At 35.7% G+C, this 24,386-nt stretch overlaps 1 protein-coding gene across 4 annotated transcripts in view; it reads left to right on the top strand.

Annotated features, from left to right (window-relative positions):
- LOC148941667 (protein misato homolog 1-like) overlaps positions 1-24,386 on the top strand; it is a 179,924-nt gene that overhangs the window by 43,753 nt on the left and 111,785 nt on the right. The window contains exon 1 of one of the 4 annotated variants that reach the window (XM_089104396.1): positions 15,819-15,886. The exons of 2 other annotated variants lie outside the window; for them this stretch is intronic. The gene's annotated coding sequence lies outside the window, so the exon portion shown is untranslated. Of the gene's footprint in view, positions 1-15,818; positions 15,887-16,022; positions 16,053-24,386 lie in introns of those variants that run through there. One more of the 4 variants, XM_089104398.1, reaches the window with a different exon arrangement.

Raw genomic sequence — 24,386 nt, 5'->3', positions numbered from 1 at the left:
TAAAATAAAAAAAAAATAAAATAAAAGTTTATATACTAAATCAAATAACACTACATATTGTTTAAATCTCTAATTCTTTTCAAAGCAAAGGTGGAAGCTATTCTCTTTGACATTCTTGGATTCGGTTCATTAGCGTTCAATGATATATCATTTGGACAAAGGTCAACTATATTGGGGGAATTGAACTTTACTCTGTCAGATTTTAATAAATTATCATAGATAGAGTTCAGCCCATATTCACCTGTATCCCGATTCAAAGCAATATTCTTGAATAAGATTTGCTTTATTTCAAGAGTTTCACGAAAATTTTGCTCTAAACCCCGATCCCAAGAAATCAAAGAGACATTCTCGAACAAAATAAATGGTCTGGAAAATTAAAAATTGTTCTGAAAGGGCTGAAGTAAAATCTTCAGACTTAGAATATTGCTTTAAAGCCGAAGAAATAGAATCTTTGTGTTGTAATAATCTCATTTCCAAACTCTAGTTAGTACGTCCCACATATGAGCTTCCGCATGTACATGGGATCTGATAAACCCCACTTTGTTGCCCCAATGAAGTTAGATCCTTCCCAGAATTTAGAAAACTACCCAAAGTATTATTACTCTTTAAAGCTACCCTTAGACCATTGCTTTGTAAAATTCTTTTAAGTTTTTCACTTAGCCCGGGTACATATGGTAAGGAACAAAAAACATCCTTCTCCCGAGTTGTCTCCAAGACAACTTCCTTAGAAATCTCTAGAAACCTTTTTTCTTCTTTTTTAAAAAGTCTGGTTAATTAATCATTCTGGATACAGGTTGCTTATTAGTATTTGCCTTAGAAAAGACAACTCCTCCTCGACAAATTTTGGAGAGCAAATACTAAAGATCCGATCAGTTAAAGAAATGATCAAACCAATTTTTACTTGGCGAGCGTGACCGGAACTATAAGACAAAAATCTAATGTTATTTGTTTGTTTTTTGTAAATTTTAAAATCCAGACTATTTTGATTTTTCAAAAGAAGATCATCAAGTAGAGGAAGTTTCCCATTCTCTTCCAATTCAACAGTAAACTTTAAACCCCCCTCCAATCAATTAATATGTTCCAAAAATCCTTTTAATTCCTCCTCCCCATAATCCCATACTGAAATAATATCAAACATATACCGGCCCCAGAAAACATATCTTAAAAAATATGAATCTAACGCAATTGTTTCAATATTCTCCGCAAAAATATTAGCTAATAAAGGGGATAAAGTGGCCCCCATAGGTAAACCATTTATTTGTTCGAAATACTCCCCTCTAAATTGAAAAAAAATAAGAGAACTTATTGCACAACCTTACTAAATACATAATTACAGAAACTTCCAAATCTGTTTTGCCACTAATCAAATCCAAATTTCTTAACAGCTTTCTTTCTAGAAGAGTTTCAGCTGCTTCTACGTCAATATTTGTGTACATTGATACAATGTCGAAGCTTGAAAGCAAAGAATTCGAAGAAATTTCTACTTTTTTCAGTTTTTCAACCAAATTGAAGAATTCTTAATATACGAAATTTGTGTAGACAAAATTTGTTTACAGATTGACACCAACCATTTACTCAATACACTTGTTGGTGACCTTGTACTTGACACAATTGGTCGTAATGGTAAGTTAGGCTTATTAATTTTGGGAAGTCCATATAATTTAGGGCACAAGGAACTGCGTGGCAGGCACTTGTAATAGAGTTGAGGTTTAATTTTTCCTTCATCCTTTAAGCACTTCAATTCGTTCTTAAACTTATTTGTAAAAGAGTCTGTAGGATTATACGATAGCTTCTTGTATGTTTCTTCATCATTTAGTAAACTTCTTAATTTTGATTCGTAGTCCTCAGTATTCATCACAACTAAAGTGTTACTGTTATCTGCTTTTGTAATGGTAATTGAACCATCCTTTGTCAAGTTTTTAAGAATTCTTATGTCTTTGATGGTCGTACTAGGAAATTCCGGTTTCAATACAACATTAGACAGGTTTTTTACGGTAGAAGCTCCTACTAAGCTAACATCTTTTATTAGATTTGTGTTTTTATGCAAAGATGTTTCTATTGAAGGGATGAAGTCTTCCACGGGGGCTTTATCCGGTTTAAAACAAAATTTCGGACCCTTTTCAAGCACTGATTGCTCTTGTATCGTTAAAGTTCTTGATGAAAAATTAACCACACCTGGTCCAAGAATTGACGAAGGTATTACCGCATTATTTGTTGATAATTTCGAAAACTTTTTTAGCAATCTTTCTCTGGAAAGGCGAAAGTCATGATTGAAGTGATTTTTTCCTGTTTGTTGAATAAAACAAAAGTAACTTACATTAACCTTTTTTTATATAAGATTTTCCAGGGAAAATTTATCTCTCACTATTAAAGGTCTTTTTCGACTTTTATCCTTAATAATGTGATTTAAAGTCTTGAAATGTAAGCTTTGTTCAAACTTTTCTTCCTTGAAAGTGCCCAAATGTAAATTGAATTTTAGTGATGGTGGCACAATTCTCATCTTCTTACATCGTAGAAGAAAATCCTGTTGGTTATTAGTCTAAATATCTGGTATTCTTGTGAATTTCTATCACTGTTATCATCATCACTGTCTATTAAAAGGATTTTATCCCTATTTGAACTTTTATTTATCGTAAGGGCAGTAGCACTTTCATTTTCCAATCGCATGAGCCCTTTTTGATGTTTCTACGACAACCCTTTCTATAAGACCTTATATACCCCAAGTGCATAAGTTACAACCCTTGCCCCGAGGGTTTTGAGAGGGTGGTCATCCTCAAAGACTAATTTCCAGAACTTTCAACTCCGTAGAAAAAAATGACTACCTCAAAATATTTATTGGATGTGTTTGAGAAAATGGTGCGTGTGAGAGGGGGCTTAGTTGCCCTCCAATCACTTCCGACTATTCAAAAGGGCACTAGTCATAAGAATTTCCGATCGAATGAGCCCTTTTTGAAGTTTTTACGACAATGCCTTCTGTAAAAACCTTATATGCCCCCAGGACATAACTTACAACCCTTGCCCTGAGGACAGTGGGGGAGTGACCTCCTCAAAGACATAATTTTCAGATCTTTCAACTACGTTGAACAAAATGGCTTTCTCAAAATTTTGATTGGATGTGTTTGTGCAAATGGTGGTTGTGGAAGGCCATCACGTTTGACTATTAAAAAGGCCAATAGCTCTTCCAATTTTCAATCGAATGATCCCTTTTCGAAGTTTCTACGACAACTCCTTCGATACAAAGTACCCTGGTAAAAAAAAGAAAGAAAGAAGGAAAGAAACAAACAAACAAAAAATAAATAATACATTGTGCCAACATCGATCTCTACTTAGGATGATGATAGTAGATAGTAGATAATAGATGATACTAGTATAGTGTAAACAAGCGTTCGGGTTGGCGAAGATAAATGACGTATACACTCGACTTTGTTCAGCCTGATTCCCCACTAATACTGCAGTATATATTCAGCCTCCATTTTTTCCAACCCCCACGCCGAGCGCCGAGAGGTGTCCAAGCTCATAATGGAATCAAGCTTAATTCTAATAGCCCCGGGTATCACGCTATTCATTTGCTCGTAATTTTGAATGGATTATGACTCTGTGAGATTTAATTTGTTGTACTAAACTCTTAATATGCATGGTTTATTGAAATAGTATTTATGATTATTTATTAAATTTATTTGTTTGTGGGTTCACCCATTTATGTTAATAAATAGCATTGATATCAGCGGGCCACATAAAGCCGAAACAAAAACCATAGGCAGTGCCATAGCGCTGTGCAAGTAAAGATACAGAATAGGTCAAAGTATTACCACAGATTGTGTAACGTTATATTGTGACATATTTCTCACATTTAAATAACGGCCGCATTTCCAATTTAAAAGTATTCGGAAGACAAAGTTAGAATTATTAACCTATTCATTCAGCATTATTTGACAAAGAATATCCAGAAAACTGAACAATTCTTGGCCTAACTGCAGCAGAAACCTTAGATTAAATAAAAATTACCAGGAACACCAATTGGAAGGGAAAATTTACTCTTAAAGTTTGAAAATTACCTCCCACTTTGTATCATTGTTTAAAGAAACAAATTCTATATAAGCTACACAAGAGTTTTTCTCGTGTAAATCAGTGAATTGGGGGTATACATTTCCGTCATAAGAACTTAAAAAAGGGCTCTTTCGATTGGAAATTGAGAGGGCTATTGCTCTTTTTAATAGTTGAAAGTGCTCGAAAGGAGAATCTCCCCAAACGAGAGGGTTGTCATCCTCAAACACAAATTTCCAGAACTTTCAACTCCGTAGAAAAAAATGGCTACCTCTAAATATTTATTGGATGTGTTTGGAGAAATGGTGCGCGTGAGAGGGGGCTTAGTTGCCCTCCAATCACTTTCGACCATTCAAAAGGGCGCTAGTCATAAGAATTTCCAATCGAATGAGCCCTTTTTGAAGTTTTTACCACAATGCCTTCTGTAAAAACCTTATATGCCCCCAGGGCATAAGTTACAACCCTTGCCCTGAGGACAGTGGGAGTGACCTCCTCAAAGACATAATTTTCAGATCTTTCAACTACGTTGAGCAAAATGGCTTTCTCAAAATTTTGATTGGATGTGTTTGTGGGAATGGTGGTTGTGGAAGGCCATCACGTTCGGCTATTAAAAAGGCCACGAGCTCCAAGTCTGGCACTTCTCGAAATGGAGAGTGTCTCGTTTCGAGAAGTGCCCAACTTGGTTCCATCTGAGTATGGAATGCCTATAAGTAGCAGAGATATGGATAGGAGAGTGAATTGTTGGGGGAGAAGGCTCTTGGAGCTCTGCTCGGAGAATGGTCTAATAATTGGGAATGGGAGATTTGGAACTGATGGGGGAGTAGGGGAGTTTACCTGTATGTCGGGAGCTCGCCTGAGTCTGATAGATTATGTGTTGGTTGACAGTGGGCTTCCAGCTCAATCAGTTGACGTTGAGGTACTTCAGTCAGTTGGTTCAGATCACTGGCCAGTTAAGTTAGAGTTGGGTATAGAGGTTGAAGGTGAGAGGAGCGGTATTGTAAAGAGGTATGAGACAGTCGATCAAGAGAAGTTTAGAGTTCGGAAACAGTTAAAAAGAGATTGGAATAATAAAGAAATTGATAACATGAATGTGGTAATAGCAAGACCGGAAGTAATGGATAGATTAGAGGAGATTGGAAATCTAGATTGCGGTGCTAAGGAAGTCCTTGCCGAGTTATGTGAGTTATTGCACCAGGGGTCTAGTAAAGCGGTAGAAAGGAAAGTTACATCAGGAGATAAAGGATATTATGATGAGGAATGTAGAAGGTTAAAGCAGGAGGTAGAAACAAAATTAGAAATTGTTAGGCAGTGCCAGGATGAAGAATTGCGGTTAGAAGCGTTGAATTGTTATAGAGTTAAGAATAGGGAATATGAGAAATTGCTGAAGAGGAAAAGTCGGGAATGAGATAGTTTAGAAAGGAAAAACATGATGGAGGATTTTACACTAGGGAATGTTAAAGAATTTTGGAGTAGATTGAGAAAGGAAACCGCTAATATTTCAGGTCGAACTTCTTCACCGGAGTCTTGGCCTGGTTATTTTGAGAATTTAGAAGGAGATTGTGAAGGGCTAGAAGAGGATAGTCAGTCGTCATGTTCAGGTGAAAGTATTTTCCCACTGCAGGAGAATGATTATGAATTAGTAGGGGAAGTAACAAGAGAGGAGGTTAGAGAAGTAGTTAGTAAGATGAAAGGAGGTTCAGCACCAGGTTTGGATGAGATACCAGCGTGGGTGGTTAAGAATTTTTTGTCGATGTTTTTGCCGATATTAGTTATAGCATTTAATAGTATTGTATCTACAGGTAAGTGGCCAGAATTATGGAAGACTTCAGTTGTTATACCGCTTTTTAAGAAGGGGGACCCTAGCTCGAATGATAAATATAGGCCCATAGCTCTAGCACCAGTTTTTAGTAAAGTGTTAGAGAAAATTTTAGATAGGAGGCTAGATAGGTGGTTAGATAAAAATAAGATTATAAATGAAGAGCAAGGAGGATTTAGGAAAGGTTATAGTACAGCAGATAGGGCACTAGTGCTTAGAGCTTTAGTTGATAAGTATGGAACAGGGAATAGCCGTCTATATGCAGCTTTTTTAGACCTAAGAAAAGCTTTTGATAATGTTGAGAGAGTGCTTTTGGTAGATATTCTTAGAAGTATAGGATTACCTAGTATTTTTGGGAGGTTAGTTACTAGCATGTATTGCGGAACTAAGGCGGTAGTAAAGGTAATAGATCAGGTTTTTTCCAGAGTATATAGAAACCGTAAAGGGGTAAAGCAAGGTAGTGCTCTTTCTCCCCGTTTGTTTTCTATATTTATATATGATTTAGTTGAGTTTTTGGAAAGAAGGTGGGCTCCGACAGTGGGTCTTGGCAAAATTATTTTCAGTTTTGCTTTTTGCTGATGATAGCGTACTTGTAGCTATGTCTGCCCAGGAATTTCAGATTTTGTTAGATCTTGTTGCAGATTACTTAGATCTGAAGAAGCTCCAACTTAATGTTAAGAAGACAGAAATAGTTATTTTTGGTAAAAGAAATGATAAAGAAAGTAATGGTAAGTTTATGTTTAAGGGAGATGAAATAAAGATAGTTGAAAATTCAAAATATTTAGGTTTTGTATTTCAAAATAATGGTAGTTGGTGTGCCCACATTAAAGAGTCAGTAAAAAGGGGGAAAGCGGCTATATAGACGGTTTTTAGGAATGGTACAGTTATGGGTATTAAAAGTCTAGCAATGCATAAGAGAATATTTTTAACGAAGATTATGCCAGTTATTCATTATGGTGGGGAATTATGGGGGATGGAAGCGGCAGAACAGCTGGAGACCCTTCAGATAAGTTATTACAAAAGGCTTTTCGGCCTCCATAGAACTACACATACCCAGTTTTTGAAAGGGGAGCTAGGGCTTTTTTCACTCCGTAAACATAGGCTAGTTCAGGTAGTTAGATTTTGGATGAAGATAGTGCAGGTACCACGAGGTAAACTTATTAGAGAGGCCTATGAAGAGCTTCTTGCTTTCAGGGCGTAAGAGGTCGTGACCATTTAGGGTTAAATCCTTATTAGATAGATTAGGATTGTCATATATATGGAATGATGGTAGAGGCCCCGCTAATAGTCAGATTGATATAATAGGAATAGTTAAACTAAGATTAGAAGATCAGGAGATACAGACATGGGGGAATGAAATTGAGATATCCGAGACATTAAGTGTTTATAAGGAAGTGAAAAAGGTGTTTGGCCCGGAGACTTACTTTAAATTTAATTTGCCAAGTAAGTATTTGTCATATTGGTTGAAGCTGCGGGCCAACTGTTTGCCTTTAAGATGGAGGAGTAAAGTATTTGAGAGAGGTAAGGGGTTCCCGGCGTCTAGGTACACGTGTCCCATTTGTAATATTGAAGAGGAAAATCTGGACCATTTTCTGTGCCGGTGCGAGGGGCTTACTGATTTGAGGGAGGGTATTTTGGGGAAAAGTAATTTTTCACATGGGGGCGTGTTGTCTCAGACGGTACCTAGCCTCATGTGTAGATTATATAGATTTGTTGATCAGGCACTAAAGATACGAAAGGAACTATTGTGAAGAAGATTTGTTATGGTTTGGAAAAAGAAGGCTGAAGGGAGTTTTACTTTTGTTTTCCTGTTATATTTGATGTATAGTGTATATGGCCTTGTATAAAGGCTTTTGAATACACGATTATTGTTATTATTATTATTATTATTATTATGTGTGTGACATTGTGTGTAATTATGTGAGTTAGTTTTATAGTATTATGTGTGCTTTTGTGCTGCAATTGTTATGTTATTTTATTTTTATTTGCTATGGGCTATGTTTAGTTATTGTTATAAATGTTATTATCATGTGTTTTGACTATATATGCAACTGTGTTTGTTTTTGCCATGGCCCAAAGAGGCTTTTGTTTTGCAATAAATATCTATCTATCTATCTATGCCCCCAGGGCATAACTTACAATCATTGCCCTGAGGACAGGGGGGGAGTGACCTCCTCAAAGACATAATTTTCAGATCTTTCAACTACGTTGAACAAAATGACTTTCTCAAAATTTTGATTGGATGTGTTTGTGGAAATGGTGGTTGTGGAAGGCCATCACTTTCGGCTATTAAAAAGGCCATGAGCTCTTCCAATTTTTTATCGAATGGGCCCTTTTCGAAGTTTCTACGACAACTCCTTCGATACAAAGTACCCTGGTAAAAAAAAAGAAAGAAAGAAGGAAAGAAACAAACAAACAAAAAAAAATAAATAATACATTATGCCAACATCGTTCTCTACTTAGGATGATGATAGTAGATAGTAGATAGTAGATATTAGATGATAGTAGCATAGCGTAAACAAGCGTTTGGGTTGGCGAAGATAAATGACGTATACACTCGACTTTTTTCAGCCTGATTCCCCACTAATACTGCAGTATATATTCAGCCTCCATTTTCCCCAACCCCCACGCCGAGCGCCGAGAGGTGTCCAATCTCATAATGGAATCAAGCTCAATTCTAATAGCCCCGGGTATCACGCTATTCAGCTTTTCGTAATTTTGAATGGATTATGACTCTGTGAGATTCAATTTGTTATACTAAACTTTTAATATGTGTGATTTATTGAAATACTATTTATTATTAAATTTATTTGTTTGTGGGTTCACCCATTTATATCAATAAACAGCATTAACAGGCAGTGCCATAGCGCTGTGTAAGTAAAGATACAGAATTAGTCAAAATATTACCACAGATTGTGTAGCATTATATTGTGACATATTTCTCACATTTAAATAGCGACCGTGTTTCCAATTTAAAAGTATTCGGAAGACAAAGTTATAATTATTAACCTATTCATTCAGCATTATTTGACAAAGAATACCCAGAAAACTGAACAATTCTTGGCCTAACTGCAGCAGAAACCTGAGATTAAATAAAAATTACCAGGTACACCAATTGGAAGGGAAAATTTACTCCTAAGTTTTGAAAATTACCTTCCACTTTGTATCACTGTTTAAAGAAACAAATTCTATATAAGCTACACAGGAGTTTTTCTCGTGTAAATCAGTGAATTGGGGGTATAAATTTCCGGACCGGGATTTTACTAAATATCGTTCTTATGTCTATAATTGCCTTTACAGGTAAAGCTCAGTCTCCTAGTGTTGCATCATAAAACTGATAGCTATAGTAAAAGAGAACGGATTAGGACCACTGATACGTGCTGGAAATTTCTAAATTGGCTGAAAAATGTACAGATTTTGTTTAAATTTGCTTTATTCTATTCTCAGCAGACATTTCGTACAGCATGCTGATGCAGAGATAGATGTCCCACAAGGAGCGCTGGCGTTGTGTGAACTACAACTAATTTCAATCATGATTCTTAGCCCATTTATATCAATTGTTTTTTTTAAAGCTAGTTAAAAGAAAATACTTTGAAAAGCGAAAATAGCAAGAAGTCAGTATGGTATTATAATAGAGGCAGTTCTACATTTATGGGTTACTATGTGAATCAGGAACGTATGGAATCAGAACGTATGGAACGTTAGCAGCGCTTATTCGGCATTTAAATTACAAAAAAGAGGATTTGGAGCTAAATATGACCGATTTGACTAAACTATTACCAATTTCACCTATCGAACTATTGTACGAATATCATTGTGGAAAACAATGAGTCTTGATTTCTTTTTCCATGTTTTAATTTTCATTCAGAAAATTATATTCACTGTATATCTACCTTCTAATTCTTTAATGATTTCATTTCTGTCCTCTTTGCAGATGTAAAATGTGGATTCATTTTCGCTTTTGAAAGTTTTAAAACAAGAGAATCTAATCTTGAACTGATAGATTTTAGGAAGTAGAAGCAGCTTAAATATCATAGGTAGCGCAATCGTGCTGCCTAAGTAAAGAACGATGTTAACACAATGTATTATTTATTTTTTCCCCATACCAGGGCACTTTGTATCGAAGGAGTTGTCATAGAAACTTGGAAAAGTAATTCGATTGGAAATAGGAGCGGCTAGTGCCCTTTTTAATAGTCGAAAGTGATTGGAAGGCAACAACACCCGTTACACGCCCAGCATTCCCCCAAATACATCCAATCTAAATTTTTGAGATAGCCATTTTGTTCAGCGTAGTTGATTTCCAGATAGAAAATATGTTTTTGAGGAGGAAAATCTCCCACAACCCTCAGGGTAAGGGTTTTAAGTTATGCACTGAAGGCATATAAGACTTTTATAGAAAGCGTTGTCGTAGAAACTTCAAAAAGAGCTCATTCGATTAGAAATTCAAAGGGCTAGTGCTCTTTTTAATAGTCGAAAGTGATTGGAGGGCAACTAATACCCATCTCACGCCCACCTTTTCCCCAAACACATCCTATCAAAATTTTGAGATAGCCATTTTGTTCAACGTAGTTGAAATTTCTAAAAATTAGCTCTTTGAGGATGACAATCCCCCCCACCAACAGCCCTCAGGGGCAAGGGTTATAAGTTATACCTTGGGGGCATATAAGGTTTTCATAGAAAATGTTGTCGTAAAAACTCCAAAATGGGCTCATACGATTGGAAATTGAAATGGCTAGTGCCCTTTTTAATAGTCGAAAGTGATTGGAAGGCAACTAACACCCGTTCCACGCCCACCAGTCCCCCAAACACATCCAATCAAAATTTTGATATAGTCATTTTACTAAGCGTAGCTTATTTCCAGATGGTAAATATATTTTTGAGCAGAAAAATTCCCCACTGCCATGAATGAAAGGGTTGTAAGCTATAGTCTGTGGGCGTACAAGGTTTTTATGGAAAGCGTTGTTGTAGAAACTTCAAAAAGAGCCCTTTGAATCTGCAATCAAATGAGCCCTTTTTGACGGTTCTACGATCCAGCTTTCAATAAAAACCTTTAGACTGTGGACTGTGGGGGAGTTTCCTGCTCAAAAATATAATTTCCAAAACTTTCAACTACATTGAACAAAATGAACAAAAATGGGCAACTAATACCCCTCTCACGCCCACCTTTTCCCCAAACACATCCTATCAACATTTTGAGATAGCCATTTCGTTCAACGTAGTTGAAAGTTCTAAAAATTAGGTCTGTGAGGATGACAATCCCCCCCCCAACAGCCCTCAGGGGCAAGGGTTATAAGTTATACCTTGGGGGCATATAAGGTTTTCATAGAAAATGTTGTCGTAGAAACTCCAAAATGGGCTCATACGATTAGAAATTGAAATGGCTGGTGCCCTTTTTAATAGTCGAAAGTGATTGGAAGGCAACTAATACCCCTTCCACGCCCATCATTTCCCCTAACACATCGAATCAAAATTTGGAGATAATCATTTTGTTCAATGTAGTTGAAAGTTTTGGAAATTATATTTTTGAGCAGGAAACTCCCCCACAGTCCACAGTCTAAAGGTTTTTATTGAAAGCTGGATCGTAGAACCGTCAAAAAGGGCTCATTTGATTGCAGATTCAAAGGGCTAGTGCTCTTTTTAACAGTCGAAAGTGATTGGAGGGCAACTAACCCCCGTCTCACGCCCACCTTTTCCCCCAAACACATCCAGTTAAAATTTTGAGATAGCCATTTTCTTCAACGTAGTTGAAAGTTTTGGAAATTAGGTCTTTAAGGATGGCAACCCCCCCCCCCCAACAGCCCTGAGGGCAAGGGTTGTAAGTTATGCTCTGGAGTTAAATAAGTTTTTTTTTATATATAGAAAGCGTTTTTGTAGAAACTTCAAAAAGGGCTTATTCGATTGGAAATTGAAATGGTTAGTGCACTTCTTAATAGTCGAAAGTAATTGGAGGGCAACTAACCCCCATCATGGCTACCATTTCCCCAAACACATACAATCAAAATTTTGAGACAGCAATTTTTTTCAACGTAGTTGAAAGTTCTGGAAATTAGGTTTTTGAGGATGACGGCCTCCCACAGTCCTCAGGACAAGGGTTTTAAGTTATGGCCTGGGGCATATGTAGTTTTTATAGAAGGATTTGTCGTAGGAACTTAAAAATGGGCTATTTTGATTAGAATTGAAAGGACTAGAGCCCATTTTATAGTCGAAACTGATTGAAGAACAATAGCCCCCCTCTCACGCCCACCATTTCCCCAAATACATCTAATCAAATTTTGAGATATTCATGTTGTTCAACGTAGTTGAAAGTTCTGGAAACTTGGTCTTGGAGGACGACAAACCCCCAAAAGCCCCCAGGACAAAGGTTGTAAGTTATGCCCTGGGGGCATATAAGGTTTTTTATAGATAGTGTTGTCGTAGACAGTTCAAAAGGGGCTCATTCAATTGGAAATTGGGAGGGCTAGTACCCTTTTTAATAGTCAAAAGCGATCAGAAGGCGAATGTCCCCCCATACCCATCATTTCCGATCCAAACACTTCCGATCAACATTTTGATATAGTAATTCTGTTGAACGTAGCTGAAGGGTCTGGAAATTATGTTTTTGAGTATAACAACCCCCGACAGCCCTCAGAGCTAGGGTCGTAAGTTATGCCCTGGGGGTATATAATGTTCTTATAGAAAGCGTTGTCGTAGAAACTTCGAAAAGATCTCATTCTATTGGAAATTCAAAGGGCTAGTGCCCTTTTTAATAGTAGAAAGTGATTGGAACGCAACTAACCCCCCTCTCATATCCACCTTTTCCCCTGACATATTCAATCATAATTTTGAGATAGCCATTTTGTTCAACGTAGTTGAAAGTTCTGAAAATTAGGTCTTTGAGAATGACAACCCCTTCAGAGCCCTCAGGGACAAGGGTTATAAGTTATGCCCTCTGGGCATATAAGGTTTTCAAAAAGGGGCTAGTACCTTTTTTAATAGTCAAAAGTGAATGGAGAGCAACTAACCCCCCTCTCACGCCCACAATTTGCCCAAACACATTCAATCAATGTTTTGAGATTGCCATTTTGTTCAACGTAGTTGAAAGTTCTGGAAATTGTGCATTTGAGGATGACAAACCCCCGAGAACCCCAGGGTAAAGGTTGTAAGTTATGCCCTGGGAGCATATAAGGTTTTTATAGGTAGCATTTTTGTAGACACTTCAAAAGGGTCTCATTAAATTGGAAATTGAGAGGGCTAGTGCCCTTTTAATAGTCAAAAGCGATCGGAATGCGAATGCCCCCCATACCCTTCATTTCTCCAAACACTTCCGATCAACATTTTGATATAGCAATTTTGTTGAACGTAGTTGAAGGGTCCGAAAATTATGTTTTTGAGTATGACAACACCCAACAGCCATCAGGGCTAAGGTGGTAAGTTATGCCCTGGGGGGCATATAATGTCCTATAGAAAGTGTTGTCATAAGAACTTAAAAAATGGCTCTTTCGATTGAAAATTGAGAGGGAAATTGCCCTTTTTAATAGTCGAAAGTAATCAAAAGGAAAATTTCCCCAAACGCCCATCATTTCCCCAAACATTTCCGATTAACATTTTGATATGCGATTTTGCTCAAGACAGTTGAAAGGTCTGTTATGTCTTTGAGGATGACGACCCTCCCCCCCATAGCCCTCAGGACAAGGGTTATAAGTTATGCCTTTGGGAAATTTAACGGTTTTATAGAAATGTTTGCCGTAAAAGCTTCAAAAAGGGCTCATTTGATTGGAAACTGAGAGGACTAGTGCATTTTTTATTCTTCGAAAGTGATCACAGGGCAAATATCTCCCTCCACGCCTATCATTTCCTCAAACACTTTCAATCAAAATTTCGATATAGCCATTCTGTTCAACCTACCAAAAAGATCTGAAAATTATGCCTTTGGGGACTAAAAATGCTCCCAGCTCTCAGGGCAAGGATTATAAGCTTTGTCCTGGGGACATATGGGTTTCTTATAGAAAGTGTGGTCTTATAAACTTTAAAGTGGGATCACTGGATAGTTAATCAGGCGCTCTAGTGCTCTTTTTAAGATTCAAAGTAATCAGAGGGCAGCGACCCTCTCCCCCTACATACACGTCATATTGTCCCGAAATGCGTCTAAGAGAAATATTGAGATAGTCATTCTATCCAAAATAGTCTAAATATCATATAACAAGGCTTTTGGGGTTGAAACAAACCCTAGAGACTAGGGGCAAGGGTTTTAAGTTATGCCCAGGGGGTATTAAAGGTTTTTATGGAAGGGATGGTTGTTTAACTTCAGAAGAGGCTCAGTCTTTCTCCCTGAAAAAGACGTCTTCAATATAAAACTAACAGAAATTAATCAAAAAAACTTTTATTGCACAAAATAAGTTTTTCAAAAAAAAGTAAAGAACTCCATTTAACCAAAAATTTGATAAAAATAGAATCAAATAATCTACCAAGCATACAACTACCGCAAAGTAAATTCATATGAATCTTTTTCAGTTAAGTACAAATTATATTCTGGCTTTAAGAAAGCATAAAGCTTAGAACCCTACTCAGATTAATTTCTGCTCGTTTTGAGTTTGACTTATTTTAAGTTCTGTTTTTTTTTTGGGTTTCATTTATTTATTAATATTGATTTACGGTAGTTGTATACTTCGGAAATTATTTGATTCTATTTTGTTCATTTTTGGTTTAATGGAGTTCTTTACTTTTTTTTTGAAAAACTTATTTTGTGCAAAAAGTGTTTTTGATTAATCAGGAAAAAGATTGACGCGAGCTTACGAAACAGGAAGCAAGGAGCATTTTTCAATTTTGCCATTGACTAGGCTCACATTTTTCATTTAATTAATAAGTTAAATTTCAAGGGCAGTATGCTTGAAAAAATATTAATATGGAACATATTATGAAGTATAATGGACCTTTAAGTTTTCTCATTTTCTTAATGTTAAAAACGGACATGGTTTAATTTAAAAAAAATATCTGTTCAAAGCAAAAAGCAAATTTAACACTTAAAACGAGCAACAGTTTGAAAACCTATTTAATAAATTATAGCTTTTTCAAACTATTAGAGAGCCAACTACTTCCCTAGCCCCCCTCAACGAAACAACTGATTGTATACCAGACATATACATTAAAAGTGATTAGTGCTATGTAAAAGAGTAACAATGCTATAGTTAAGGTGGGAAATGAAGTTAGCAACTGGTTCCATATAAAATCAGGAGTTAAGCAAGGTAATTTTCTATTCCTATTTATATGGATCATTTTGATGGACTTTGTCTTAACCAGTACAAAAAAGGCAATGGGAAAACACGGAATCAAAAGGGGAAGAAAAACTTTTCCAGGACATAGATTATGCTGATGATTTAAGCATCCTAGATGAAAGTGTGAGCAAAATGAATCAGCTTTTAAATTTTTTGTGAGTTTAGGGTGCTACAATAGGTTTGAAACTTAATGTTAAGAAGACTAAGTCGCGAAGGCTAGGAATAAGTCAAGGTGAAAAGGTGACCTGTAACTGAAAAATTTATCAAGTGGACAGCTTCACTTACCTTGGTAATATTATTAGTATAGATGGTGGAAGCAGTGAAGATATTAAAACTAGAACGGCCAAGGATTAGAGTGTTTTTTACAATTTGAAAAAGTTTGGACGACTGGGAAGACGAGTCCGCCAACCAAAATTAGAATATTGGAAGCTACAGTGATGAGAGTGGTCAAATCATGAAAGCATGGGCACTCCAAAAAGGTTTATAAAAGGTTCTACGCATGATAGTGTCATCGAATTAAAGACGAACCTTGCAACATCCTTAAATGTTCTGTTGGTTTCCGTAACAAATCCGTCTTTCCTTTTAAAAGAAAGGTCCGTTTTTGAGACCTATTTGACGCTAAATTTTGACTAAAATAATAGACTAAATTCTATTATGGAAAATAATTTGACTAAATTCGAGCTCGAAACAGTATAAGATCTAAAAGAATTTAAGAACGCCGAAAGCACGAATTGGCAGGATACTTAAAATAAGGAATGCTGCTTTTTGAATTTGGGTAGGGTAATTATTCAACCCATACTGATTTGTAACTGTGCTCTTTTCAGTGATATTTTTTCTTGCCTAATGATTATTAACAAAGCGGAATGATGATTTTTGGAATTATTTGGTGTAAAGGTTTTTTTAAGGCTTGCAGGAACACTGCAAAATCCAATGGAAAAGGGGTAAATAGGCCTATTTCGTTATTCATATTATTGACTTACAAAATAAAGTAAACATACCACTCAATGCCTTTTTTTATGTTCTTTCCAAATATAATAATAATTTTGGTCAGAAAAGAATTTACCCCCACCCCTATATTTACCAATTTAGGTATATATTTGTTCATTAGGGGGGTGAGGGTAAATTTTATTTCTGTTTTAAAGGAGAAGTAAGTTCAAAATTCCCCCCCCACACCTAATGTGCAAATATATACCTTGAATTGGTATATAGACTATAGGAGGGGGGGGGGGGGTAAAAAAATTTTCCAAAAAAAATGATTATTATATTTGGAAAGAGTATAAAAAAAGATGGTATGTTTACTTTATTTGTAAGTCAATAATATAAATAACAAAAAATGTACCAGAAAAGGTACATAGGCCTAAAGGGTGAGCAACATTTGACTATTAAAGTCATTGGTCTAAGGAAAAAATGTTTCTCTAAGCAACAAATATTGTCTAAGCAACAAATATTATCATTTACTCTTATATAGAAAGCACTATAAAGTCAAACAAAAGACATAGCCTAATTATGTTTCCTTTAAACATGGAGAATGATATAAAGTCTTCTGTAGTCTATGACTTTAAACATCAAATTATTATAGAGAAGTATGAATAAAATTATACAGAAGAATTTTTGGTTTTCTCATTTAATATATGATCCACTAAAATGTCATTCATAAGAAATTATATTACCCCAATAATACATAGAGAAAACAACAAAAAGTCATACTGATGGCTTTTTATAAGCCTATATGATTTCATTTATAGAGCAGCCTAAATAAAGTCATGCAGGTGAATTTTTAATATAGGCTATCATTCTGCTATAAAGCATTTGCACAACACTTTTTTACAGCCTACTGTTTGAAAGATAGCAGTCTGTTGGGTACCCAATATGTAGATAATTTCAAAGAACACACTGCCTTTCTATGATTATAAATAAAAGTTCAAATAGGGATAAAATCCTATTAATTGACAGGGATAAATTTCACAAAAATACTAGATATTTTAGTCATATATGCAATGGCCATCATCAGTAATAAAACTGTGTTTATATATTTATAAACTTTTTTGGTCAAACCATCCCCATAAATATGACATAGATAATTTCAAAGACCACACCTCCTTTCTATGATGATAAATAAAAGTTCAAATAGGGATGAAGTCCTTTTAATTGACAGTGACAGATTTCACACAAATACTAGATATATTGGTCACATATGTAGTGACCTCATCAGTAGTACATATGTGACCAAAATATCTAGTATTTTTGTGAAATCTATCACTGTCAATTAAAAGAATTTTATGCCTATTTGAACTTCTATTTATAAGTATCTAATACAATCCATATGCAATTTCTCTGAAAAAAAAAACAAATAAATTTTCATCCATATTTTGGAGTGCCCATGCTTCAGAACCTTACTTGACCACTCTCATCACTATAGCTTTCAATCATGGGCGCCCATTAAGGGGGGGGGGCAGGAGGTGGTGCCAGCCCCCTCTTGGCTGAATGATGGTGCCCTATTTCTTATATTTTTGTTTTGATATTTCTATTGTATATCATAGGCAGCACAATAGCACTGCCTAAGTAAAGAACAATGTTGGCACAATGTATTATTTATTTTTTACTTTTTTTCTTGGTCTTAGACCAGGGCACTTTGTATCAAAGGAGTTGTCATAGAAACTTTGAAAAGGGCTCATTCAATTAGAAATTGAACTGGCTAGTGCCCTTTTTAATAGTTGAAAGCAATTGGAGGGCAAGTAGCCCCCAACCACGCCCATCATTCCCCCAAACACATCCAATCAAAATTTTGAGATAGCCATTTTGTTCAGCATAGTTGATTTCTAGATAGAAAATATGTTGTTGGGGAGGTCACTCCCCCACAACCCTCAGGGCAAGAGTTTTAACTTATGCCCTGGGGGCATATAAGAACAATGTATTATTTATTATTATTTTCCTTTGGACCAGGGCACTTTGTATTGAAGAAGTTGTTGTAGAAACTTCAAAAAGGGATCATTCAATTGGAAATTGGAGTGGCTTGTGCCCTTTTTAATAGTTGAAAGTGATTGGAAGGCAACTAACACCCCTTCCACACACACCATTTCCCAAAAAACATCCAATAAAAATTTTGAGATAACCATTTTGTTCAGCATAGTTGATTTCCAGATAGAAAGTATGTTTTGAGGAGGTCACTCCCCCACAACCCTCAGGGCAAGGGTTTTAAGTTATGCCCTGGGGGTATATAAGAACAATGTTGGCACAATGTATTATTTGTTATTTTTTTCCTTTAGACCAGGGCACTTTATTGAAGAAGTTGTCATAGTAACTTTGAAAAGGCTCATTCAATTGGAAATGGGAGTGGCGTGTGCCCTTTTTAATAGTCAAAATTCATTTGAAGGCAACTAACACCCCTTCCACGCCCACCATTTCCCGAAACACATCCAATCAAAATTTTGTGATAGCCATTTTCTTCAGCATAGTTGATTTCCAGATAGAAATTATGTTTTTGATGAGGACATTCCCCCACAGCCCTCAGGGCAATGGTTGTAAGTTATGCCTTGGGTGCATGTAAGGTTTTTACAGAAAGTATTGTCATAGAAACTTCAAAAAAGGCTCATTTGATTGGAAATTCAAAGGTCTACTCCCCTTTTAATAGTTGAAAGTGATTGGAAGGCTACTAACCCCCCTCTCATGCCCACCTTTTCCCTAAACACATCCATTCAAAATTCTAAGATAGGCATTTTGTTGAATGTAGTTGAAAGTTCTGGAAATTAGGTCTTTGAGGATGACAACCCCCCAGAGTCCTCAAGGTAAGGATGGTAATTTATGCCCTGGGGGCATATGAGGTTTTTATAAAATACATTGTCATAGAAACTTCAAAAAGGGCTCATTCTATTGGAAATTGAAATGACTAGTGCCCTTTTTAGCAGTCGGAAGTGATTGGAAGGCAACTAACACCCCTTCCACATCCACCATTTCCCCAAACTCATCCAATCAAAATTTTGAGATAGCCTTTTTGTTCCACACATTTATAGTTCAGGAAATTATACCTTTGAGCAGGACACTCCCCCTACAGTCTGCAGGGCAAGGGTTATAAGTTATGCCTTGGGGGCATAAAAGTTTTTATTGAAATCTTTGTCATAGCATGTTGTCAACAATTGGAATAGCCATCTAGCTGAAACGGCAACTGCACCCATGGCTGTGTCCTTCAAGTCCAGACTGGACAAGGACTGGAATGAAAAGCCATGGAAATATGAGTGGGACTGTCTGTCCCACTCAACTACCAACTGATGCCAACTTCATCATAATGAGTGTCTTGCTAGGAGGCTGATCCTGCTTTGGGCTTAATTTGCATCTCTCCTGCAGACCTCTCTTATGGCGTATCACTGGGCCCTAACACAGTGATGAAATTTTGGCAACATTGACCCTAAGCACAACAGATCCTGTATGGACCTTAATTGCTCCAAAGTGCGAATTAAGGTAATTAATTTATTAAGGTAATAGAAACTTGAAAAAGGGCTCATTTGATTGGAAATTCAAAGGTCTAGTGCCCTTTTTACTAGTCGAAAATTATTTGAGGGCAACTAATCCCCCTCTAATGCCCGCTTTTTCCCAAAACACATCCAATCAAAATTTTTAGATAGCCATTTTGTTTAGCATAGTTGATTTCCAGATAGAAATTAAAAGATCTTAAGCCGAACTGGCCAGCCATGACAAAAACCAACAAAGATAAAAATCTAAAAAAAAAACAGACAAACGAGACTGTGGCCAGTGGAGAGAAAAGAAAAGACAAATGCAAAACAACGTGGATATTTCGCCTGAATTCAAACAAGGCGTCTTCAGCATTTAAAGAAACAACAAGAAGAACAGGATAAAAAAAAACAAGATAAAACTAAAAACCAATAAAACCACCACCAAAAAAAAAATGTACAAGTGGTGCAAACTGATCTACGTAGGGAAAAGATGCTATTATTGTAGAGTTACTTCAGTGAGGACACCCGAGTAACTGAGGAAAAATGAAAAAACTGTAAATTACTTTAATTATTCTGTTGCGAAATAATCCTTTTCTTAGCTATTACTGAAGCAAATCGTTTTGGTCTAGCAGGTAAAATAGTCCCCTGGTGATTATTTAAAATCTTAACTCCCTTATTGACTATTGATTCACTCTTTAGAAGGTTATCATAAATTGGGTCAATATTTAAATTATCTGTGTCCCTATTTATAGAAAGATTAGCAAACATATATTTTTTAATTTCTATGGCTTCCCTTGCATACTGAGTTTAATCCATATCATTTGAAATAGGTAAGGCTTTGTCAAATTTTACAAAATGATCTGGTTGAGGCCAAAAATGTTCTGCTATAGCTGGAACAAAATTTTTTAAAGTCTTGCATGATTGTAGGGGTTTTTTCAATTGAATTTTGGTGTTCAATAAACCTTTCAACAAATTGTTGGTGAGTCCTACCAATATAGAACTTCCCACAAGAACACGGAATTTTATACACCCCACTTACTAAATTTCCCCGGGTTAAATCCTTACCAGAACTAAAAAAAAACTACCCATTGGCCTCAGCGATTGGAAACATGTATCAATACCAAATTTACATAAAACCCGTGAAAGTTTTTCACCCAAACCAGGTACATATGGTAATGAAATGAAACTTTTTGATACATCTAAATCTAAAGACTGAGATACCCCAATAACCCTCCTATCATGTTTAACACATCTATTTGCAATTATTTTGTCAATGAACTTAATTGGGTAATTATTACAAAACAAAATATCCCTCAAGTATAATAATTATGAATCCAGAAATTCCTGGGAACAAATTCTAAAGGCTCTATCCACTAGTGAAATTACAACCCCCCTTTTCACCAAAAGAGGGTGGGAAGAATGAAAATTTAAATACCTATCATTGTGTGTTGGTTTTATGTCAATCGAGAAAAGTAAATGGAGATCCCTTTTAATTAATAAAATATCCATAAAAGGTAATTTATTATTATCCTCAAACTAAACTGTAAATTTAATATTATTATAAAAACTATTTAAATGTTTACAAAATAGGTCTAAGGAGTCCAATCCATGTTTCCAAATGCACACCACATCATCCATGAACCTACCCCAGAAGCAAGGGGAGATTCTAAAACTGTGTATAGCAGAGGTTTCAATGGCATCTATGAAAAGATTTGCCAATAAAGGAGAAAGAGAAGCCCCCATAGGTAACCCAAAAATTTGTCTATAAAACTCCCCTCTAAAACCAAAATAAAAAGAAAATTCATTTACTAGGGTAATTAGCCTCATAATGACTTCAGTATCCAAACTGGCTAAAGTCACATATTGTATTAAATCAAAGTGTTTTTCTAATTTACTTTTTAAAATGTCCTCGCACCTTTTTAAATCGCAATTTGAATACATGGACACAACATCGAAACTGCAAAGAATTGAACTGTCCTCCAACGTGAAATTTTGCAATTTATTAGTAAAATCAGTCGAATTTTTTAAATATGATTTTTGTGTTCTCAAAAGTGGACGCAATGCTACCGACAGCCATTTTCCTAATTTTGAAAAAGGTGACAGGAACTTTGACACAATGGGGCGGAGGGGGGCGCCAGTCTTATGAATATTAGGTAGACCATAGATCTTGGGTGCCGAACAACCCCTAGGATAATATTTGTTATAAAACTGTGGGGTAATGTGAAAATTATTTTTATTTACTCCAATTCCTTTCTCGTTGATTTTACATATTTATCTGTAGGATCAAAATCAAGTTTTTTGTATGTAATAGTGTCAGAAATAATGGACTTCATTTCATTATTATAGTCTTCAGTGTTCATAATTACAATCGTGTTTCCCCTATCGGCTCTGATGATAGTAAGGAATTTATCCTTTTTCAAATCTGAAAGTACTTTAATGTCATTTTTTGTGAAATGTCTTTACCAATTAAACTCATATTAAAGGTGTTTAGTTTTCTTACGATCTCGGCTCGAAGTTCTTGAGGAGTTTCAACTTTATCTATAGAAGCCATAATTCCTGATTCCACCTTTGAAATTACTTTTGAATAGGAGATTGGTTTTGGAAAACATAAGAATGTGCCTTCTAAACTTCTTAAAAGTCCACAGGAGACAGTTTTTCCGAAGTGTTCTAAGTCCTGTTTTCAAGACTAACCCCGTATCCAAAAATAATTTTAATGGTAGAGTCGGGTGCTTTGGTTTCTATTGATAAAATTGATAATCCTCAAGAACTTAGAGCCGAGATCGTAAGAAAACTAAACACCTTTAATATGAGTTTAATTGGTAAAGACATTTCACAAAAAAATGACATTAAAATACTTTCATATTTGAAAAAGGATAAATTCCTTACTATCACCAGAGCCGATAAGGGAAGCACGATTGTAATTATGAACACTGAAGACTATAATAATCAAATGAAATCCATTATTTCTGACACTATTACATACAAAAAACTTGATTTTGATCCTACAGATAAATATGTAAAATCAACAAGAAAGGAATTGGAGTCAATGAAAAATAATTTTCACATTACCCCACAGTTTTATAACAAATATTATCCTAGGGGTTGTTCGGCACCCAAGATCTATGGTCTACCTAAGATTCATAAGACTGGAGCCCCCCTCCGCCCCATTGTGTCAAATTTTCCGTCACCTGTTTCAAAATTAGGAAAATGGTTGTCGGTAGCATTGCGTCCACTTTTGAGAACACAAAAATCATATTTAAAAAATTCGACTGATTTTACTAATAAATTGCAAAATTTCACGTTGGAGGACAGTTCAATTCTTTGCAGTTTCGATGTTGTGTCCATGTATTCAAATTGCGATTTAAAAAGATGCGAGGACATTTTAAGAAATAAATTAGAAAAACACTATCATTTAATACAATAAGTGACTTTATCTAGTTTGGATACTCAAGTCATTATGAGACTAATTATACTAACAAATGAATTTTCTTTGTATTTTAGCGTTAGAGGGGAGATTTATAGACAAAATTTGGGCTAACCTAAAGGGGCTTCTCTTTCTTCTTTATCGGCAAATCTTTTCACAGATACCATTGAAACCTCCGCTATACACAGTTTTAGAATCTCCCCTTGCTTCTGGGGTGGGTTCATGGATGATGTGGTGTGCATTTGGAAACATGGATTGGACTCCTTAGACCTATTTTGTAAGCATTTAAATAGTTTTGATAATGATATTAAATTTACAGTCGAGTTTGAAGATAACAATAAATTAGCTTTTCTGGATATTTTATTGATCAAAAGGGATCTCCATATACTTTTCTCGATTTACAAAAAAACAACGAACAATGATAGGTATTTAAATTTTCATTCTTGCCACCCTGTGTTGGTGAAAAGGGGGGTTGTAATTTCACTAGTGGATAGAGCGTTTAGAATTTGTTCCCAGGAATTTCTGGATTCAGAATTGTTATACTTGAGGGATATTTTGTTTTTTAATAGTTACCCAAATAAGTTCATTGACACAATAATTGAGAATAGAAGGGTTATACATAATAGTGGGGTTATCGGAGCGTCTCAGTCTTTAGATTCAGATGCATCAGAAAGTTACATTCCATTACCATATGTACCTGGTTTGGGTGAAAAACTTTCACAGGTTTTACGTAAATTTGGTATTGATACATGTTTCCAATCGTTGAGGCCAATGGGTAGTTTTTTTAGTTCTGGTAAGGATTTAACCCGGGGAAATTTAGTAAGTGGGGTGTATAAAATTCCGTGTTCTTGTGGGAAGTTCTATATTGGTAGGACTCACCAACAATTTGTTGAAAGGTTTATTGAACACCGAAATTCAATTGAAAAAACCCTAGAATTAAGCAAGCCTCCAGAAACTTTTGTTTCAGGTTTAGCAGAGCATATTTGTTTTCAACCAGATCATTTTGTAAAATTTGATGAAGCCTTAGCTATTTCAAATGATAAGGGTTACACTCAATGGGCGAGGGAAGCAATACAAATTAAAAAAAAACATATGTTTGCTAATCTTTCGATAAATAGGGACACAGGTAATTTAATTATTGACCCAATTTATGATAACCTTCTAAAGAGTGAATCAACTGTCAATAAGGGAGTTAAGATTTTAAATAATCACCAGGGGACTATTTTACCTGCTAGACCAAAACGATTTGCTTCAGTAATAGCTAACAGAAGTATTATTTCGGAACAGAGTAATTAAAGTAATTTACAGTTTTTTTATTTTTCCTCAGTTACTCGGATGTCCTCACTGAAGTAACTCTATAATAATAGCATCTTTTCCCTACGTGGATCAGTTTGCGCCAATTG

This window comes from Artemia sp. Qi Xiang Cuo, chromosome 18, assembly GCF_049724085.1.
Source record: "Artemia sp. Qi Xiang Cuo chromosome 18, ASM4972408v1, whole genome shotgun sequence".
NCBI lineage: Eukaryota > Metazoa > Arthropoda > Branchiopoda > Anostraca > Artemiidae > Artemia > Artemia sp. Qi Xiang Cuo.
This window is presented reverse-complemented; position numbering and strand designations above follow the sequence as displayed.